Source organism: Rhipicephalus sanguineus, chromosome 3 (genome assembly GCF_013339695.2).
Source record: "Rhipicephalus sanguineus isolate Rsan-2018 chromosome 3, BIME_Rsan_1.4, whole genome shotgun sequence".
Classification (NCBI taxonomy): Eukaryota; Metazoa; Arthropoda; class Arachnida; order Ixodida; family Ixodidae; genus Rhipicephalus; species Rhipicephalus sanguineus.
Window position 1 is genome coordinate 88,412,973 of NC_051178.1, and position 19,762 is coordinate 88,432,734.

At 50.1% G+C, this 19,762-nt stretch overlaps 1 pseudogene; it reads right to left on the minus strand.

The window, feature by feature from the left end:
* Positions 1-16,971: 16,971 nt before the first annotated feature.
* LOC125757845 (piggyBac transposable element-derived protein 2-like) lies at positions 16,972-19,551 on the minus strand (annotated as a pseudogene).
* Between the last annotated feature and the right edge of the window lie 211 nt (positions 19,552-19,762).

Below are 19,762 nucleotides of genomic sequence, written 5' to 3' on the forward strand. Positions count from 1 at the left end.
AAGCTTACTAGTGTTGAACCTTGTCAACCATTGAGATATGTAGCAATGGATCCCTTGAACAGAAGTGCTTATGAGGAGTACACTAAGCACCCTAAAAATTGGTAAACTGTGATGCAACGTTCAAATTTGTAATTTCCCACCCGAAATAAAGGCTAAACAATCTGATCAGCAGCGCGCACATTGTCACGATACTGCCCCCATCTTAAAAATTGATCTTAGAACCAGATGCTTCAAATGTCTAAAAACACTAACCACTAGTGAGTTTACCAGAAGTTCACAGCCATGAGCCTGCCTTACTTCAAGAATTTGCACCATTACCAGGGTTTCTAATTATTGCTTATATTATCGAGTTATAATTAAGCTGCTAGAGGTGTAGCGGGGAAAATCGGAACAAAAATGCCTACAAGTAGTGGTTTTATATTCAGGTGATCGTGAATGGCATTCGATGACATACCTCACATGAAAGTTGTTTTTGTAGGATGCTGCAGAAGTCCTCCGAAAAATCCAGGAGGTGCAATGGCATCGGCACTCCATCGCTGCCAAAAATCCCAGCTACCTCACTGCCCTTCAGCATGCTTTGGGGGAATTGGAGAAAGTCACCAAAGAGCAGCAAATCGTTGCCACCTATTTCGCCATTAAGGCAGCGTGCAGAAGTGCCAGGAGGCGTGGCCGCATCATCAAGGTGTAGCCAACAAGCATTGCAAGGCGTCCCCCTGGTGTAAGACGAGGCTCGGGCAGAGTTCCCGCGGGCCGACCTTCTAAGAGTTCAGCTAGTAAAAAAACAAAGCGAGCCCATGCCCTGCATCTGAGTGTAAAAGATGGAGTGCCTCATGCAAGATCACATGCAGCAGGGCACTAGATGTCACTCGAAATACACCCACAGTGCTCTAATAGGTGGTGACCACTAAAAAGGGGCCCTGCGACACAAATTAAGCGTGTCATTTTCATCACTTCCTCTGGAACTGTGGAATGCACCGATATTGTCTTCCCTCTCCTTCTGGAGTGTAACACTCAGAGCCTCACACTCGCTCTTGTAGGCATTGATATCACGCTCAAAACGTGCCTCCAGATTGGCAATCAACAGTTTGCTGTCATCGGCCTGTTGTTTTACCAGCGATGTCATCTCAGCCTTCACAGTGTCGATCTTCTCGCACTGTCGACATGTAAAAGCCGGCGCAGCTCTGGCCTCCTCGACAGTCTCGAACGGCGTACACTCCAAGTCGACCCAAACCTCACAACCGACGCAGAAAACCCACTCCTGTGAGGATGACCCCGAGCCCGTCTTCCTGTCTGCCTTCCTTCCCATGGCGCCCAAGCCTTATTTCATTGAGCCTGATGCGGCTGCGCAAAAGAAACAACCCCCACGACGAAGAGACAAAACACACACTGTTCCTATACACCCCCAAACGCTTCAGCTGGCATCATGCGAGAGAACAGGAGGAGCGGGTGAAATGCAAGGTGAAAAAACAATCCGATGCATGAGTACACAGGCAAGCTCGCACTCGCTCACCCACATAAACACCAAAAAACAGATGCGTTCACCCACATGCGGCGTGTCCTGTAAGCTTAGAAAGAGTCTGACTTAGCTTGTCTGTAGACCTTCATTGCTGTCCACCTGCCATTCCCTTGAAATCCGTTTGATTTGCCGCGCCCGATTCAGCCCATGTGCTCATTCTCTCTATGAAGGCTTGATAGCGACGGCGATCAGACTGCCCTGCTTTCGCAAATGGCTTCAGTTGCTTCTTAGTCGCAGACAATCTGAAGCCAAAGCTCAGTTGTCGACACTGGGGTTCTAGGGACCGTAACTGGACTGCAATCGTGGAACGATTCCTTTTCCGATGCCTTTCCAATGCTTTTCGCGCTTCGCTAGTGGTCACAGCGATGGTACATACGCCACATTCGCGTTATCAACACGAGCAGCCCTGGGGTACAGTCGCGGAACGAAGCCTTTTCCAATGCCAATGCTTTTCATACTGTTCGCGCTTGGCCAGTGCGAACGGTGGTCGGAGCAACAATTCGTCCGCGTTATCAACGGGATCAGCCAGCCACGAGTGGTGGATAAGAATAGCATAGAATAAGGCGTAAGTCGCACCGAAGTAAGCACGCCTGCATGTCGCCGTTGTCGGCGAATAGCTAGTGTTAGCGTATTAGTGCAACTGTGCAGTTCGTGTTGCGCGCCCGTGCCTGTTCGCGGAAGCCGTTGTTTCTATGTGCTTTTCAGCGTGGCATCGCTATGCATGTATGAGAATCGCGTTGTGCCGCTGCTGGGGACGCAAAGGAAGCAGCAGACACTTTTTGAATTTTGGAAATAAAAGTTTCACTGTTCTATTAGCTCAGGTCAGCCACATTTTTTTCGATTTCACTACAACGAAATGTTCGCTTCAACAAACATTTTCCCGAGCACCGTCAATTTCGTTGTAGCGGGGTTTGACTGTAGTGAATTTTATCTTGAATCGAATAGTGCCGAATAGTGGCCGAAAATGTCGAATATAGATATCGAATACAGGAAGTTTTATTTGAGATTGAAAGAAAGAACAAGGAAATAAAATCTACTCATGTCTTCGAACACATAATGCGGTGCGTGGCTACTACCGAAAGACTATGAATTGTCATGACACAAGCAGTTTCACATGACCTGGCTTCAGGCTTTCTTGGCATGATGTTCCGGTGTTTTCTGCAGTTCACTGGGTACCTCAGTAGCAGGGTTGGGAAGGTATCGCAAAGCGATTATGGCGATACCTCGATAAAGTGCAGCTCCGTGCTCTTTGCAGTATGTTAAAGGATCGTCCTTTCTTGTGATTAGGGGCTCATTGAAGTATTTGTGAACCTCTTGCCTATGAGACCTGAGCTCAGTGTGCTGGTTATTTTTGGTTGCCAGCAGTTCGAGTCTTACAGAACGTTCCCTGGCCATGCGTGGAAACAACATAATCTTTTTTAAAATGAACATGCGCTCACTTTTGAACCAGCATATCGATGAAAGCTTTAACAAAAGGTGAAAATTTAATGAAGTTTAGTGACTTTAGCGTTAGTTTTTATCATCCCACTCTAATCAAATTGCACTATTGGCCTTTGTCGCGTCTTTGATATTCGTCGTGTCGAATTATTCAAAACTTCAAATACTAGCTATTCGAAAGTCAAAACGAATTCTATTCGAATTCAAAACTTGAATATTCGCACACCCCTAGTTATCACTTTGCCAGAGTGCGGTTGCGCATTTCCAGTTGTCTTCCGAACTTCATAGCACTGTAGAATTTTCTGTCATGTTTGCTCTGCACACATTTAGAAGTTAGTTACCTTGCTTCAATAAGCATTAATGTCTCTGTGTATGTATACGTATATAAAAATGTTTATGCTTGTGATATACCAATAAACCAAAAACCTTTTTTGCTTGTTCTTACTACATGGGACACTTTTCTTGTTAATAAATTGTTATCTCTTGTTGGTTTTCTTTTTTGCATGGGTACAGTGATTACTGCAGTGGCGGACGTGATTTTAGTAAGCCTCGCCCCAATACATATTTTAATTGGGGCGAGTGTACTCAAGTGTACACATCAATGAAGTGTGCACATCATGTAATTAAGTAATTAAGTGTACACATCATGGAGAGTAGAGCCGTATACAGGGCACTCGACAATTTCATTGAGGAGGGTTGCACAATATTGCCAGATGACACAATATACAGCGGGAGGAAAGAAAGCTGAAACCACAAACGAGTGCGGATAAGCGCGTCTCCCTTGCCTTCACTGGAACGCAGAGCCGTATTGCGGTGAAGCCATGAAAAAAAATCCGGCAGATCCTACGCACTGTGGGAATCGATGTAATGCGAAGCAGCCAGCAAACAGCTGCATACATCGCCTTGTTTTATTTGAGCCAAATGAAATCATTCATGCCATGGCATCTAGTCCACCATATATCGCATGTTTGCCATGCACACATGCATGCACATTCTAGTATACACCATGCCAATGAAACGCATATTCTAGTATATACAATGCGTGACCTGTCGTTTATGTTGATCACGCACTCATGTCATGCCTTACCAATTTTGGTATATATCCAGTTAACAAAACGGCCGGAAGCGCACCATGACAGTGGCACGTAAATCATACCGTAAATGACATGCATTACATGATTCGCATGTTAAGACCTCTCATTTATGTTCGTCATACAGTCACATCACGCAATACCAATTTTGGTGTATATCAAACGAGCGAAATGGCCACGAGTGCACCATGAGTAGAGCATGTAAATCATGCCATACATGACATGCATATCATGGTTTTTCACATTACCACCTGTCACTAATGTTCATCATACAGTCACATCGCGCAATACCAGTTTTGGTGTATATCAAGCTAGCGAAACGGCCGCGAACGCACCATGAGCGTGGCATGTAAATCATGACATACATGGCATGCTCGTCATGGTTTTCATGTTACCACCTGTTATTCATGTTCTTCATACAGTCACATCGTGCAATACCAATTTTGGTGCATATCAATCTAGCGAAACGGCAACGAGTGCGCCATGAGCATGATATGTAAATCATGTCGTACATGTCATGCATGTATTGATTTTCATGTTACCACCTTTTATTTACGTTCGTCATACAGTCGCGTTGCGCAATACCAATTTTGGTGTATATCAAGCTAGCGAAACGGCCGCGAATGCACCATGAGCGCGGCCTGTAAATCATGACATACATGACATCATGTCACGGTTTTCATGTTACCACCTGTTATTCATGTTCATCATACAGTCGCGTCGCGCAATACCAATTTTGGTATATATCAAGCTAGGAAAACGGCCGCGAATGTATCCTGAGTGTGACTTGTAAATCGTCGTACATGACCTGCATGTCATGATTTCCATGTTACCACCTCTCATTTACGTTCGTCATGCAGTCGCGTCGCGCAATACCAGTTTTGGTGCATATCAAGCAAGCGAAACGGCCACGAGTGCGCCATGAGCGTGGCACGTAAATCATGTCATGCATGTCATGATTTTCATGTTACCACGTCTCATTTACGTTCGTCATACAGTCGCTTCGCGCAATACCAATTTTGGTGTACACCAAGCTAGCGAAGCGGCCGCGAATGCATCATGAGCGTGGCATGTAAATCACGACATACATGACATGCATGTCATGGCTTTCATCTTACCTACTGTTATTCATGTCCTTCATACAGTCACATCGCGCAATACCAGTTTTGTTGTATATCAATCTACTGAAACGGCCGCGAGTGCGCCATGAGCGTGGCATGTAAATCATGTCGTACATGACATGCACATCATGATTTTCATGTTACCACGTGTCAGTTATGTTCGCCATACAGAAATGTCTTGTCATACCAGTTTTCGTATATAGCCCTTCATGTAAACGGCCGCGAGCACCCCGAGACCATATCATGTAAATCATGTTGCAGATGACATGCGCGTCATGATTTGCATGTTAGGACCTGTCATTATGTTCGTCATGAACTCTTGTCACGCCGTACCAATTTGGTATATATGAAAAATAAACGGAAAGGCCGCAAAAGCCCAAAGGCTGTTGAATGTAAATCATGCTATTCATGACATGCGTGTCATGATTTTCATGATATGACGTGTCATTTATGTTCGTAATAAGGCCATGTTATGACACACCAATTTTGTTATACATCCGATTAACGAAACGGCCAGGAGAGCACGAAGTCGTAGGCGGCTAGATAGATAGATAGATAGATAGATAGATAGATAGATAGATAGATAGATAGATAGATAGATAGATAGATAGATAGATAGATAGATAGATAGATACGCTCAAAGTCGCAGAAGTTCGCTAAGAAATGCTTCGCATTTATAAAGCATATCTTCTAAGAGCCTTGTATTTTAAGTTCAATTTCCTCCTCTTAAATTTATTCCACTAAAGGCAGTGCTTTAGGGCTGCGTGCTTTTCTTTTATCTTTTAGCTTCGCAAGTTTGGAAGCGGCAGCACAATGAAGTTTGCGCGTAGGCTTTTATGGTCGCATGCATGCATCGCCACTAGCTAGTGGAAGCTGCGCTTGCTGCCCGAGCAACGTTCGTAGCCTTAGATATACTGACAGTATCAGAAACGCGCTTTTTAATTGCTCCACGCTGAGTAGCAACAAAAACTGAGAAAGTGGAGTAGAGCAATGTCCGTCGCGTTGTTCTTCGCTGCAGGCTGTGTCCGCTTCAACGCATCCTGAACGAGACGGCTTTGGGCAGCGAAAAGTGTGCGCACAGCGTCTCGCGAAGCACTTACTGTCTCTTCACGAGTATCCGATTCATCGTAAGGCATTTGATATTGTCGCGTCGTCCCAGCACTGCGCAGCAGCACAGCAGGCACAGTCGCGGTAGAGTGAACTAGAATGTCGCGGAATGTTTCTGCTGATACCAAAACGCGGGGAATGGCTCCCGCCCGACACAATTTGGCCAGCCAAAATGCATAGCCCCAGAGAGCGCCGTGGCGCGGTGCATTGTGGGTGGGTTTATCCGCTCGCCTTTGTCAATGCATCTGGGTCTAATCACGTAGGGTCAGTTTCTCCCCTGCCAAGAAAACAAAGCTGCGTGCACATCACATTTTCGTTTCTTTTGATCTTGTTTCCTTTCCCCTGATTGCTCTCCACGGTTTCGCATTCGCCAACCACTCGCGCCATGTCATCGCGGCGGCGTATGCTGGCCGCCGCATTCCTCGTCCCTGCTGTCAGTGATTGTTTTCCGGAATTTGGTTGAACTAGGCAACTAGGTTGAACCCCATATATTTCGTAACAGTTGTGGAGATAGGTTTGCGAGACGCTTACCCTACGAGGCGACCGGCAAGGGACGCGACGTTCTCCACTGCCGCAGCGAACAAAGACGCTACGGCCGGGTTCGTCGATTCTCCGGCACGGCGCAGAAAAGGCACTCGAGGCAGGAGGTCAACAAACAACACGGGTTTATTAACCCAAGATGCACAGTACGACAGTCACGGGCTTGCAGGCCGTAAAGGGAACTCCGCAAGACCGATCGAGTACGCTTGCCAGCGGCGCTACGACTATCACACAAAGGGCAGCAGTCGAGCACACGAACGAGAAGCCGCCTGCTAGAGCAGCGCGTCAACCTCTCGTGCCGGCCTGAGTGCATCTCCCCCGGGCAAGCCCGCGCCAGACAGAAGCGAGCTGAACGGGGAAGGGGGTTGTCACTGGCGGCCAATGAGGACAGGCGTTGCTCAGTGACGTAAGCTAGCTTGGTGGCGTGAGCCCGTGAGCATGTCGAGGCATGCCCGGAGGCGTGCCCGCGTGCCGGGAAGCTGAGCCATGGCTTGCACCAGACAAAGAGGCCTGGCGCTGCCGCCGCGGTCGCCATACCGCCGATTAACGGCGGTTCCCGGCGCTCGAGCCGCGCGGGGCCAACACGCGCGCTATAGCTGGGGAACGAGGCGCCAAAGGGAAGGGCGCGCTCGATTCCCACATTCCCCCCTCCTAAAGACCGAGGCCAGCCTGTGAAAGAGGCTGTCCGAGGCCAATTGGCAAGGTCAGCTCAGCCGCAAGGGGGCTGGCCAACGGGGCAAAGTCCAACAGGGGGGGCGTCGTCTTCCCGAAGGTTCAAGTCCAAAGGTCGCCCATGATCGCACCAAACGTTCCACCAAAAGTTCCACCAGAACTTGCACCACCAGGGAGAGGCCACCGCCGGGAAGAAGGTCCACAGCCCAGGAGGAACGGGGGCAAGAATGCGCAAAGGCGGGCAGCCAGCCCGCTTGAAGTTCACCCGACTGGAGAGGTTGGCAGCGGGGAACGTACGAGGCGTGGCTGCCAGTTGCGTGCGGAAGCTAACCGCCGAAAGTCGCTGGGACGGGGGCTGACCAGGAACGGCAGGCCGGAACAGCAGGCAGCCAGGAACGGTAGCCGGAGCGACCACGCTCGGGCCTGGACCAAAGCTTGAGTGGGCGGACCAGCCACCGAGGGCGGCTGCCGAAGCTGCCAGGTGGGTTAGGCAGGGTGGTGGTGTCTGCAGGCCAGAAGGCAGGAACCAGGCCACAGCAGGAAGGACCAGGGAACAGCGGGCCAGAGGTTCAGCAACAGGTTGGCGGCACGGTAGGCGCAGGGAGACGACGGGGAGACGCCGGAGTGGACAGAAGTGCCCCCGGCATAGCCGGCTTGCCCAGAAGGGTGCCTGCCTGACAGCGCTGCCCAACAAAGGGGGCGCTTGCTAGGGTATGGCTTGGACAACACATCAGAGGGTATTTTCGGCCAAGAGGGCCTTCTACCACTTCCAGACGTGTGTCTGGGCACCTTAGCGGTAATTCTCCATTCACTATGATGGCATGGAAGAAAGTCCAGCTACCTGTTAGTGGGAGAAAGGTTGCTTAAGCGCGTTTCCACAGGTTCTACCGGTGGCGTGACTTGGGGCCAGCCTTACGGTTTTCCTGAGGTTGTGTGACCGCCTCCCCTCTCCCAAGTCGCTGCTGCGGGCGACGAAAGGGTTTGAGGGCAGCTGCATGAGCCCGGGGGGCTTGCCCGCACGAGACTGCACGCATTGTCACACGAGGAGTGAAGAGCGTCACGTTTATGCCTGGCCAGGTAGCAGAGCGGCACAACTTTTAGAAAGTCTTGCGGCCCCTCGCCTGTCCGGCCAACCGCGAGTCGTGGAAATAGCCGAGGGTGGCTTTCCTTAGACTGCGGGGTACCCCCACCTTAAAAGGCTCCTGGGGAGCTTCCTCTGGTGGGATGTGGAGCGCAGGAGAACTCCGCCGGCGACAAACAGATGCGAATCTAACGTGCCCGCAGCAATACCAGACTGCGTAAACGGCACACGGCGCCGACAGCAATACCAGACTGTCAATACGCGCCCGCTCCTTGGGAGCACGGCTCTTGGAGCCCAAAACGGATCGCACTGCTGTACCTTTGGTATCTCTTCTCTGCTTAACAGGATACCGGCTGAAGTGACGTGCTCACCCGAGGCGACCGACTCGAAAAGTCACTTCGCCGTCGGGGTTCGCGCCTTTCGACCCATTGGAGCCAGAGGCCCCGGAGTCTACTCGATGCGATTGCTCTCGGGAGTGGAGAACACAAGTGTCACACCGAAACGGGGGCACGCGGCAAGGCGTGAACCACGACGTTTGAACTCCCTTTCCGGAAGCGCACAACGAAGTTGTACCGCTGCAAAGTCAACGCCCAGCGCGCGAGGCGGCCCGAGGGCTCGCGCAAGCGCTTAAGCCAGACGAGCGCCATGGGGTCCGTTTCCTCCACCAATGGCACTATGTTGACATAGCAGTCAAGCTACCGGCGAGCGAAATCTCGAGTGGCGTGCCGTGCTTAAAGGCAGCGGTAGCCACTACGAGGGTTGCAAATGGTTGTAGGGCGCCGAAAGGGACGACCCTGTAGCCACCGCTTGGGAAGTCATTCACGATACCCGTGCGCGCGAGAAAGACGCGACCGAGAACCGGGCAGCGAAAGACCAGGGAGATGCACAAAGCGCTGTCGGCGCGCGCGATTCTCCCAGCGCACAACCAACTGCGAAGCGCGCCGCACGAAACAGCAGTGCTGCTCGCGAGATGGAAGGCAATGTTTTGCCTGGAGCCTTGCCGCAGTTGTGTGCAGCGCTTATATCTCCGAGGCAGGCGCCGCCGTTCGAGGGTCGTGCGCCTGTATCTCCGCCATGCACGCCAGACCCAAAGGGGCCAATAAACGGCACAGAGAAGAAGGGTTTCCGCCCCGACGGATGCATGAAGCCTCATGCGACAGGCAAACGAATCGACAACGGAGCACGGTGGCTCACATTTGGCGAAAGCGTCGCCAAGGCGCGCATGAGGAAAATGATCGTCGGCAAACGCGGCGACGGTGTTGCCTATGCGAGCTGGCTCGCGGACGACACTGTCAACCCTTCACGCTCGTGACAACGATGGGACAGCGAGCGTGTGAATGCCAGCACCATGTGGCCTAAGTAGGGACGCTCCGGTGCGGCGGGTTAATCACTCAGCTGTGCTGCTAACAAAGAAAGGCCAGCGAGCGGAGACGACGCATTGGAGGGGCCCGAAAGCACGTACTCCGCGTGTCTCGAACAGCTGAGAAAACCCGATACTGGCTAGGCTAGGACTGTAGTCCACATTCGAGCGGTCATCACCAAAGGAGGCCCCAAAGACGGGATCTCTCCCGGTGGCCGAGAGACGAGGGCCGCTAAGGCGAGCTTACCTCGTGCTGCCGGCGTCGTCCGCATCGAACGAGAAGTCCGTCGCCACGGGATCGAGCAGGAACGAGCGCCTCGAGGGGGTCTGCTCTGAAGCCATGCCGAAACCAAGTTGGGCGCCAGTTATGTGGAGATAGGTTTGCGAGACGCTTACCCTACGAGGCGACCGGCAAGGGACGCGACGTTCTCCACTGCCGCAGCGAACAAAGACGCTACGGCCGGGTTCGTCGATTCTCCGGCACGGCGCAGAAAAGGCACTCGAGGCAGGAGGTCAACAAACAACACGGGTTTATTAACCCAAGATGCACAGTACGACAGTCACGGGCTTGCAGGCCGTAAAGGGAACTCCGCAAGACCGATCGAGTACGCTTGCCAGCGGCGCTACGACTATCACACAAAGGGCAGCAGTCGAGCACACGAACGAGAAGCCGCCTGCTAGAGCAGCGCGTCAACCTCTCGTGCTAGCCTGAGAGCACCTCCCCCGGGCAAGCCCGCGCCAGACAGAAGCGAGCTGAACGGGGAAGGGGGTTGTCACTGGCGGCCAATGAGGACAGGCGTTGCTCAGTGACGTAAGCTAGCTTGGTGGCGTGAGCCCGTGAGCATGTCGAGGCATGCCCGGAGGCGTGCCCGCGTGCCGGGAAGCTGAGCCATGGCTTGCACCAGACAAAGAGGCCTGGCGCTGCCGCCGCGGTCGCCATACCGCCGATTAACGGCGGTTCCCGGCGCTCGAGCCGCGCGGGGCCAACACGCGCGCTATAGCTGGGGAACGAGGCGCCCTTCCCTTTGGCGCCTCGTTCCCCAGCTATAGCGCGCGTGTTGGCCCCGCGCGGCTCGAGCGCCGGGAACCGCCGTTAATCGGCGGTATGGCGACCGCGGCGGCAGCGCCAGGCCTCTTTGTCTGGTGCAAGCCATGGCTCAGCTTCCCGGCACGCGGGCACGCCTCCGGGCATGCCTCGACATGCTCACGGGCTCACGCCACCAAGCTAGCTTACGTCACTGAGCAACGCCTGTCCTCATTGGCCGCCAGTGACAACCCCCTTCCCCGTTCAGCTCGCTTCTGTCTGGCGCGGGCTTGCCCGGGGGAGGTGCTCTCAGGCTAGCACGAGAGGTTGACGCGCTGCTCTAGCAGGCGGCTTCTCGTTGGTGTGCTCGACCGCTGCCCTTTGTGTGGTAGTCTTAGCGCCGCTGGCAAGCGTACTCGATCGGTCTTGCGGAGTTCCCCTTACGGCCTGCAAGCCTGTGAGTGTCGTACTGTGCTGCATCTTGGGTTAATAAACCCGTTGTTGCTGTTACCCTGCCTCGTGCGTGGTTTCTGCGCCGTGTCGGAGAAAACGACGAACCCGGCCGCAGCGTCGTCGCACGCAGCGGCAGTGGAGAACGTCGCGTCCCTGCACGGTCGCGCTCGTAGGTAAGCCTAGTGCAAAAAGCGCTCGATTCCCACACAGTCAATGTTGTCCGATCAGATAACTGTCTCAAACTGTACTCGAAAGCGAAACCTGAGGTTAAACAGTCAGTGTTCATTTAGGCACTGATTTTGAAAATACACATTTACAGGCACTATAAAGGCCCTTCTTAACCTCTTATTCAGGCTCATATATCAAAGCGGGGCGATAGGAACACAAGGAACAAAATAGGCATTTTCCTAAAATGCAGTCTCTAGTCATTACTTGAGCTTCCTAATGCTGAGCACCAATTTGTCTTTTTGAGAACAGACGTAGAAGCCGTCCTTGATCTTCTTATAATATGACACGTACTGTCCCGTTGTGTATAGTTTGCCTAGTTTCTTCACACGACTCGTGAGCTTTTCCGTAATTACAGCTTTCTCCACAAAGCGCAGCAATTCCGGAAGGAGTTTGTTTTTCCAGAATGACGGATCACAGAAAATCCTTTCCACATTTATATGACTCGTTTCATTATGGTCTTCTGCTTCTGTTCATTGAACAAAGTGGCACAACTTATTCCCTGTTATGGACATTTGGCGTTGCACTTGATAATGGTAGCCATGGTCTTTCTCAGGTTGCACCTGCCCATCTTTCAGGGTACAGCAAAGGTTCTTGTCTTTACAGGCATGTTCAGCACTAACGCCCTTTTTGAAAAAGGGCACATTACATCAAGCAAACCATCCTCTCCCTCTAAGGTAATAATCAGATCTGGAGAGGCAGCCAGAGATGGGTACTGCTTGTCAACGTGCAATCCAGTCTCCTTTACTTGCAATTCCACCTCACGACAACGTAGAAGTGTGGCATACGCTTCGACGGCATCTTCTTCGTGCATTCTGCCATACATGATGGCCTCGCTGACGGCCCTATCACTTGGGTACAGCGAAGTTTTTAACAAGCCTTCAGGCTTTACACAGCGGCGCACTCTTTTGAACACCGAGGCAGTGATCCAACCATCCTTTCATAGTACCACAGTTCTAGAGGCTCAATTGCTTGAAAGTGTGCACTTATACATGTTGACTCGAGCTTCATTGCTCCACAACATCACTTAGAACCTAATTAGGTTTTCCTTCACTCTGTGCGACCTTATAGTCGGGCGCAGGTAGCGTAATACTTGCAGCGAAGGGCAGCAAGCAGAAAGGCTTGCCTTGAGTTCAGAAATGTCATCTTGAGATGGTTGCACATAAGGGCAAGGGTCATCCTCGCGCTGTTTCTTAGTGTGGCCAGGCTTGTTGACGACGTGCCTCTGGAAAGAGATATCTTGAAGTGGCCACCTTGAAAAAACGCCAGGCCTGCGCAGCACAGTCACAGCGAAAACTCGAGAGCGGCCTTTTTAGAGCCCGCTCGAAACTCTCTTGGGGAAAATAATACAAGTACACATGGAAGGTATCCAGTACGCCACAAATCAAAGCATCCACTACGCCACAAATCATAATTATTGTGAAGTAGAAAAGCACGCACTATGCCATTATTCGTCTTTCTGCGGATGACCGAGGTGTCCGCTACACATCTGTAAGGCATTATGTGCACTTAGTTGATGCTGCATGTGGCAGATGACGATGAAGAACTATGGTTGAGCGCTTTGTTGTGGGTAGGAAACATTAAACCACACACTGGTTGTGCGATTAGCATTGCGTGACGCCTCGTTATTTTACTCTTCTGCCTTGCTATATATTAGACATGTTAACGCGATTCCTTGCCCGACATGACACCTGTACAGGGTCTTCTTTCAAAGGAGTTTCAAGCACAAGCGTGGCTCTGTGGTAGAATACTCGACTGTCACGCAGAGGGCCCGGTTTCAAATCTCGTCCGATTCAGGATTTTTTTCGCATTTATTTTTCTTATTTCGCGCGATAGTGGTTACGGACACCGGCGGCGACGGACAACTACCCCACTGCCGTGGTGATCTGATAAGAACTTTCGCTGTAAAAAAAGAGACAATTATGAAATCCGTGGCAGGTGATGTCCCCTTACCTCGAACAGAATGCACCCATTGAGATATAAGCGTCGAGAAGCTTATTCACGCCGATATTACCAATCTGGAGGAACCCCAAATATAGATCGACATCTTATCGTTCACCTCCTGCCATTCCTACCCGCGTAGTCCGATAGCCACCTTCTACCGGTACAACATCGATACGGCATGCACCATTAAATAGCGAAAAAGAGCACTGCACAATCCGTGCACAACCAAAACATACGACGAGAAACCCACATAGAGGACCTTTATGGGTGACATTGAAGCGTAGCACGGTGTTCGGGAACGAGCTATATTTATTCTGCAAATATCCGCAAAGACATCTGAAATTTGCTCCAGTGGAAGAAAAACGAGTGGCGATGCCTTCAGAACTCGCAGGGCTGATTTTGTGCGCCCCTGCGGCTACCGTAATCAACGAGAGCAACTTTAGCGCTGCAGGATATGTGATGCAATAGCGTAGGGCGTCCTTAAAGCCGGAATCTCTCGATAATTTGCTTTTTCGCACAATAACATGTGAGGACGTAAACAGTAAACTATGCAACAAAAAACTTATAGTCTAAATACTAGTAGTGTTGTGATAGATGAAAATAATGGTAGCACAAATGGTGTTTTTTAACACGAAAGTGTTTTATGCCAGGGTCAACCACGGCTCCACTGACGTATTTCCGTCACGGATATGACGTAAAATATAAAGACTAACAGTGGGCAAAGAAAAAAACCAGAAGAAAAAGTTCCGTCACCAGGAATCGTCACCAGGAATCGTATGTCTCCGGCAAGATCAGTCCTGTCGAGTTTCGTGTGGCCGCACTGCGGCATCGAATTTCTGGATGAACACGCTCGAGATCGTGTTGATGTGTTTACATGTGGCTGTAACATTTGTCTCATGAAGTCGTGTTCCCTGCAAGGGCGTCTGCGCGAGCAGGCGTTTGGTGTGTAGCGACACCACAGACCCGAGCTAACGGGGGGTTTCGACCCTTGCCACGCCTAGCCGTGCGTGGCATTGCCGTGTCCGGGGAAAAGGGGATCCGGGGGGGTTGAGCTGACGCCGGGTGCTTGGACCTTTAAGGCCCCCCGGCAGATGCAACACACCCCTTTGGCCTCAGCTTCACGTAGACTGCACCCCTGGGCTGACCCGCCCAGGGGAAATCGGCGGTCGCCTTTTCCTATCCCCCTCTCCGATCTTTCACTTTCCATCTTCTTTCCTCGCTGTCCTGTCTTCTAATCTCTTCTGTTACTTCCCCATTTTCTTAGGCGGCTCGGGTTAACCGTGTATATGTGTGCTCTCTTGGACATGTGATATTGGTTATAGCGGCATTGCACGGCTGGCGTCTGCAGTCTTACATGTTAAGTGCTGCAGCGTCCCCTAGTTGGACTCCATGCTGGGTGGCCGCCACTGCTGCCGAAATACACATACTTACTTTGGAAACACCTGCATTTCCACGTTTGCTCGATCGTTACCCTCAAAAGAGGGTACGCACCGACGAGATAACCTCCTTTTGCCGACCTCGAACAACCTATCCGAACCCCGCAGGGGCGTCTGTGGAAGCAGGCGTTTTGTGTGTAGCGACACCGCGGACCCGAGCTAATGGGGTGGGGTCACCGACTGAGAACATGCTTAACAAAGAGCGGGACTATTTATTTAGTCACAGAGGCCACCACGGCTGCTGCGCTTCGGACATCTGGGCGGGGCCTCTCCTGCCTTCTAATGTTGTACCCGACTATGGTTGAAAGTCTGGCGCCCTATCCTGTCTTCTCTTTTTTCCTTGCTTGTCGCAGCTGCGCTACAAATATTTTATTAAGGTATGTACCAACTTGCCCAACGTCACACTCTTCTAGGGCTGCCTTAGCAGAAAATCGACACACTCTTGCTTGTTGTGCCCTTTCGCCTGGCATGTTGCGCATTGGAGAATTTTCCATATCTGGACACCGGCTCCCCGTCCACGTGGGCTCCAATTGGGGAAAACGGTACGAACCACCGGGCTTACGGCTTTCGCAATAGCCTTGACACTTTGTCCTCTCGAGACGTGGTGTCCATCTACGGCATAAAATGCTGGTTTTGGAGTCTGCAATCTCGCCAGGAACCTGTCCTGCAGTGATAAACATGACTCACAATGAACCACTGCCATTAATCTGAGTTTTCATTTTTTGCCCATTATAATGTTACCTCTAGTCAGTCTCGTGGAATGCTGTGAATTAGAGAGCTGAAATACCCAGTTTTATAGAATAAATATTTGACGGCACGCTTGTTTTATAGTAGATTCAAAGTTCGCTACTTGCACAAGTGGTAACCCTGCTGCAATCTGTTCCTTTATAATTGTACATACATAGTACTGTCATGCATTATCATTTGATTTATTTGGGACCCCCAGGCTTTTTGCACTAATGAGCGAGGGCACAGACAGCAAGTCAGTGCAGTAAGGATAAAGACAAATGATATGAACACAGACTGAAAAACGAAAACGATATATTGGGAGTGGAATTATACAAAGGAAATGGTGATCAGCCCATCACACATTCAAATGAAGAAATACCAATGTTAATGTCACTGCCTAAGATATTTGTAGTATTTAGAGCAAATAATTGCAGCACATAATGATAAAACGTCGCAGAAGTTGAAGAGCCTGGCAGGATTGAAAAGTGAGGAGAAAAATACTTCCGTGCAACTAGTTAGTGCACGCTTCAGAAAATTGTAAGACGCAAACCACGAAGAAAAGATGGGAAACAAAGAGCGTCACTTGCAACTAACTTTATTCTCGAAAGACCATCGCCATATACACCAAGCCACACATGTGCAACAACATACCACGCGTTGCATCACAACAATCTGCCACACTTGGTGCTCATGCTATTCACAGCAGTGGCCCCTTCCCAATTTTAGCGCCAAAAAATAGTGTACCACCGCAGTAACGTAGCTAGAAATTTTTTTCGGAGGGTAGGTTCAACCATAGCATATCTATGTTTGTGCGTATGTGTGCCTGTATATACCGGATGTTTCAAGAAATGTGTCCAAAATTCTCAAAAATCAGGGAAATGAGATGTATTGCAGATGCCTTCACCATTACTTCTGTAGCAGCAGGTATCTCAATATGGCTAAAGAGATAATTTAGGATGACAATTAAGAAAGCTAAATTAACTTTTTAATTAGGGGAGTTAGGCAGTTACGTAATATAAGACAACTGAAGTTCTCCATGCAAAGAACCCATCGCAGCTTTGAGATATAGAAAAAGCTGTCTCTAGTAATTACTGTGGTGTAATGAAATTCAACCAAATGCAACGGTGAAACTGAAACAGAAGCACCGATGAGCGCAACAAGGAGATGACCATAATGACGTCACTGTTCAAGACAACGATCACAGTAGCTTTTCCGCGTTGGTTAACTTATGTGCATCATGTGTGCCATTGTTGCAAGCACAACCCTGCACACCCACACAAAGAAATTTGTTGATTGTTCATATCACGACGCTCACTCATTCTGGATGCCTCGGAAGAATATGGCAGTTGCACTCTTCCACGTTTCGGTTTCGCCGATAAATGTGGGTGAAATTTTTTACTTAGCAATTATTACTAGACGCCGCTTTTTTGAAATATCAAAGCTGCATTGGATTCTTCGCTTGAATAACTTGAATTCTCCTATTTGACCTAAACGCATAACTCCACCTATTAAAAAGTTAATTAATTTAACTTTATAAATTACCGTCCTAAAGGATCTCTTTCGCCATATTGAGATGCCTGCTGCTGCAGAAGTAATTATACAGGCATCGAACAAATATCTCATTTCCCTGATTTTTTAGAATTTTGGACCCATTTCTTCAAACACCCGGTATACACATGCAAAATGAAAAATTGCAGGGGGGGGGGGGTTGGACCTCCTACCTTCTGCCCCCCCCCCCCTCCTCTGAGTGAACGCTCCAGCTGAGGTTAAAAATCCTACTTAATAGAGAGGGACAAAGCAAAATGCACAATCGACATAACACAGCGCTACGCCGTCTTTTGTTGGGTGCGTGTTGACGCATGCAAACACGTGCATTGTTTGCACCCGTTGCGCCTTGCAAGCACGGCGGCTAAAATTCGCGCTCGTAGAAAGAGGGGGAAGCGTAGGAGAGGAGAGGGCGATACATATCACGTACTGTCGCAGCGCATTGTCTTTAGGGAGCCTTCATGTGTGCACGCGCCCTCCGTTTTTAAGACTGGTTACACACTACGACGGGACGATCGGGTGCCGCTATAAGGAGCTTCGCCCCTAAAACTTTCCGACGTGCGGACTCGAACGTGCGACCTCTCGCTTGCCAGCGCGCGGCGTTAGACGTTAGACCACAAACAGCAACGTCTTTCAGCCTGTTAACGGCGAGCTATTTATATGCACCAATTACTCCAGCATGCTTTCTTAGTGACCACATAGATGGCGTGACGTGCGCGCGTGGTGCGCTTTAAACATCGTCGCCCCGCTCCTGCGAACGCCGTTGCTGTTCGCCCTACAGGGCATGGTCGCCTTCGTGTGCTCATCTCGAGGAAAGAAGGGGCGGCCTCTGGGGTGGAGCGGGGGGTACGAAGTTCACTGCGCTCGCTGCAGCGGCCGCGTTTGCGAAAGGAGCGCGCTGTTCAAACAGAAATAACCTCTTCAGACCTGAGGAAAAACTAGCCAGGCTAAACTCTTATAAACTCTTTATTGCAACCATTTGAAAGCCCCGAAACACTTTTCGGAAGAAGAAAAAACGAAAACTGTAATTTCAGACGAGAAATTAGCTGCACCCATTTGGGTACAACAGGCCTAACATGAGTGAAAGTCAAGAAAGCAGTTTCTGTTGAGAAGGCAAAGAAACAGGTCACATTTATTGCACCTTACGCGTGTTTTTCCGCTGCAACCTTGATTGCGGCATCTCATCTGAGACTTTAAGGGCACATGCTCTGGAAAATGCCCGTACTTGTCCAATCGGACCTTACTTGGCGGCATAGGAGTCACCTTGGTACGTTTATGGCGTGCAGCAGTCTCGCCAATTTCAAGATCCTGCTCTACTTCATTTACGGCTTCTTGCATTTCGTCGACGTGGGCGCCAATTAGCGTTTCCGCAACTCGGTTCTTAAACTCGAATTGATTGAGAATATCTTTTGCTGCAACGTCCATGAGTTTGCAGTCATTCCTGTATTCAATCCAGGAATTTGCGACCGCTAGGTCTAGAAAGTGGGCAAATACCCTAATGGTCCACTTCTTCGTACGTATTTTTGTCCTGTAATAGGACACGTATCTGTCCGCAAGATCAACACCTCCCATGTTTTTGTTGTATATTTTGATGCAGTGCGGCTGCGGCACATCTACTTTCTTCCTCTCTTCCTTCGACCATCTTCTGCAAGTGGATTCTGGAGTGATGCCGCAGGCAGTCGAAAGAATCATGACTGATTTTCAATCCTTCCACTTCGTGAGACACATTTCTCCATCACTGCGGACAACGCAGCATGATTCGCCTCGTTTCATGTTCTTTTCGTTTGGAAGCTTTGATGCCGCACCTCCAGTTCTGTTTGCCATAATTGTACCGGTAAGATGTGCATTCCTTCGGAGAAGGTATTCGGCGAGCTTCTAACCTGTAAAAAAACGGTCTGTGAACACATGAACTGGTTGTTCTTCCGGCACTGTATGCAGAAGACGCTTCACTATTGCCCCGCCAAGACCAAGTTCTTTCGTATCGGCTTCAGGAACAGTTCCTTTAGCTGTGTAGATGACGAAATCTAACACAAGTCCATCAGAACTCGACAAAACAAAGTTCTTTAGGCCGACGGGATTTGGTTTACTGGGCACGTATTGTCGGGCAGGACAACGTCCGCTGAATGGAATCATTTGTTCGTCGACAGATACTGCTTTTGGACGCGGTAGCTCGAGGCACGCTTTTCGAAATGACTCGATGATGGGTTCCGCTCTGAACAACTTGTTTTCAGTTTGTGCATCGGTTGTTTGGCTGAGGTCCACGAAGTGCAGCATACCACATAACTCGAAGAGTCGGTCGCGTGTCATGTTTTCTGTGACAAGAGGCACAGCCGATATGCGGGACCAGTAGAGTCTTGCTCTTGGGAGTCCGAGAAGGCCCATTAGCATGTGTATTCCGGCAAGTTTTTTCATTTCTGCCGGTGACGTTCGCACTGACCTGTGGTCACGCATCTGAACAGAGTAGAGATTTGTTTGTTCTGC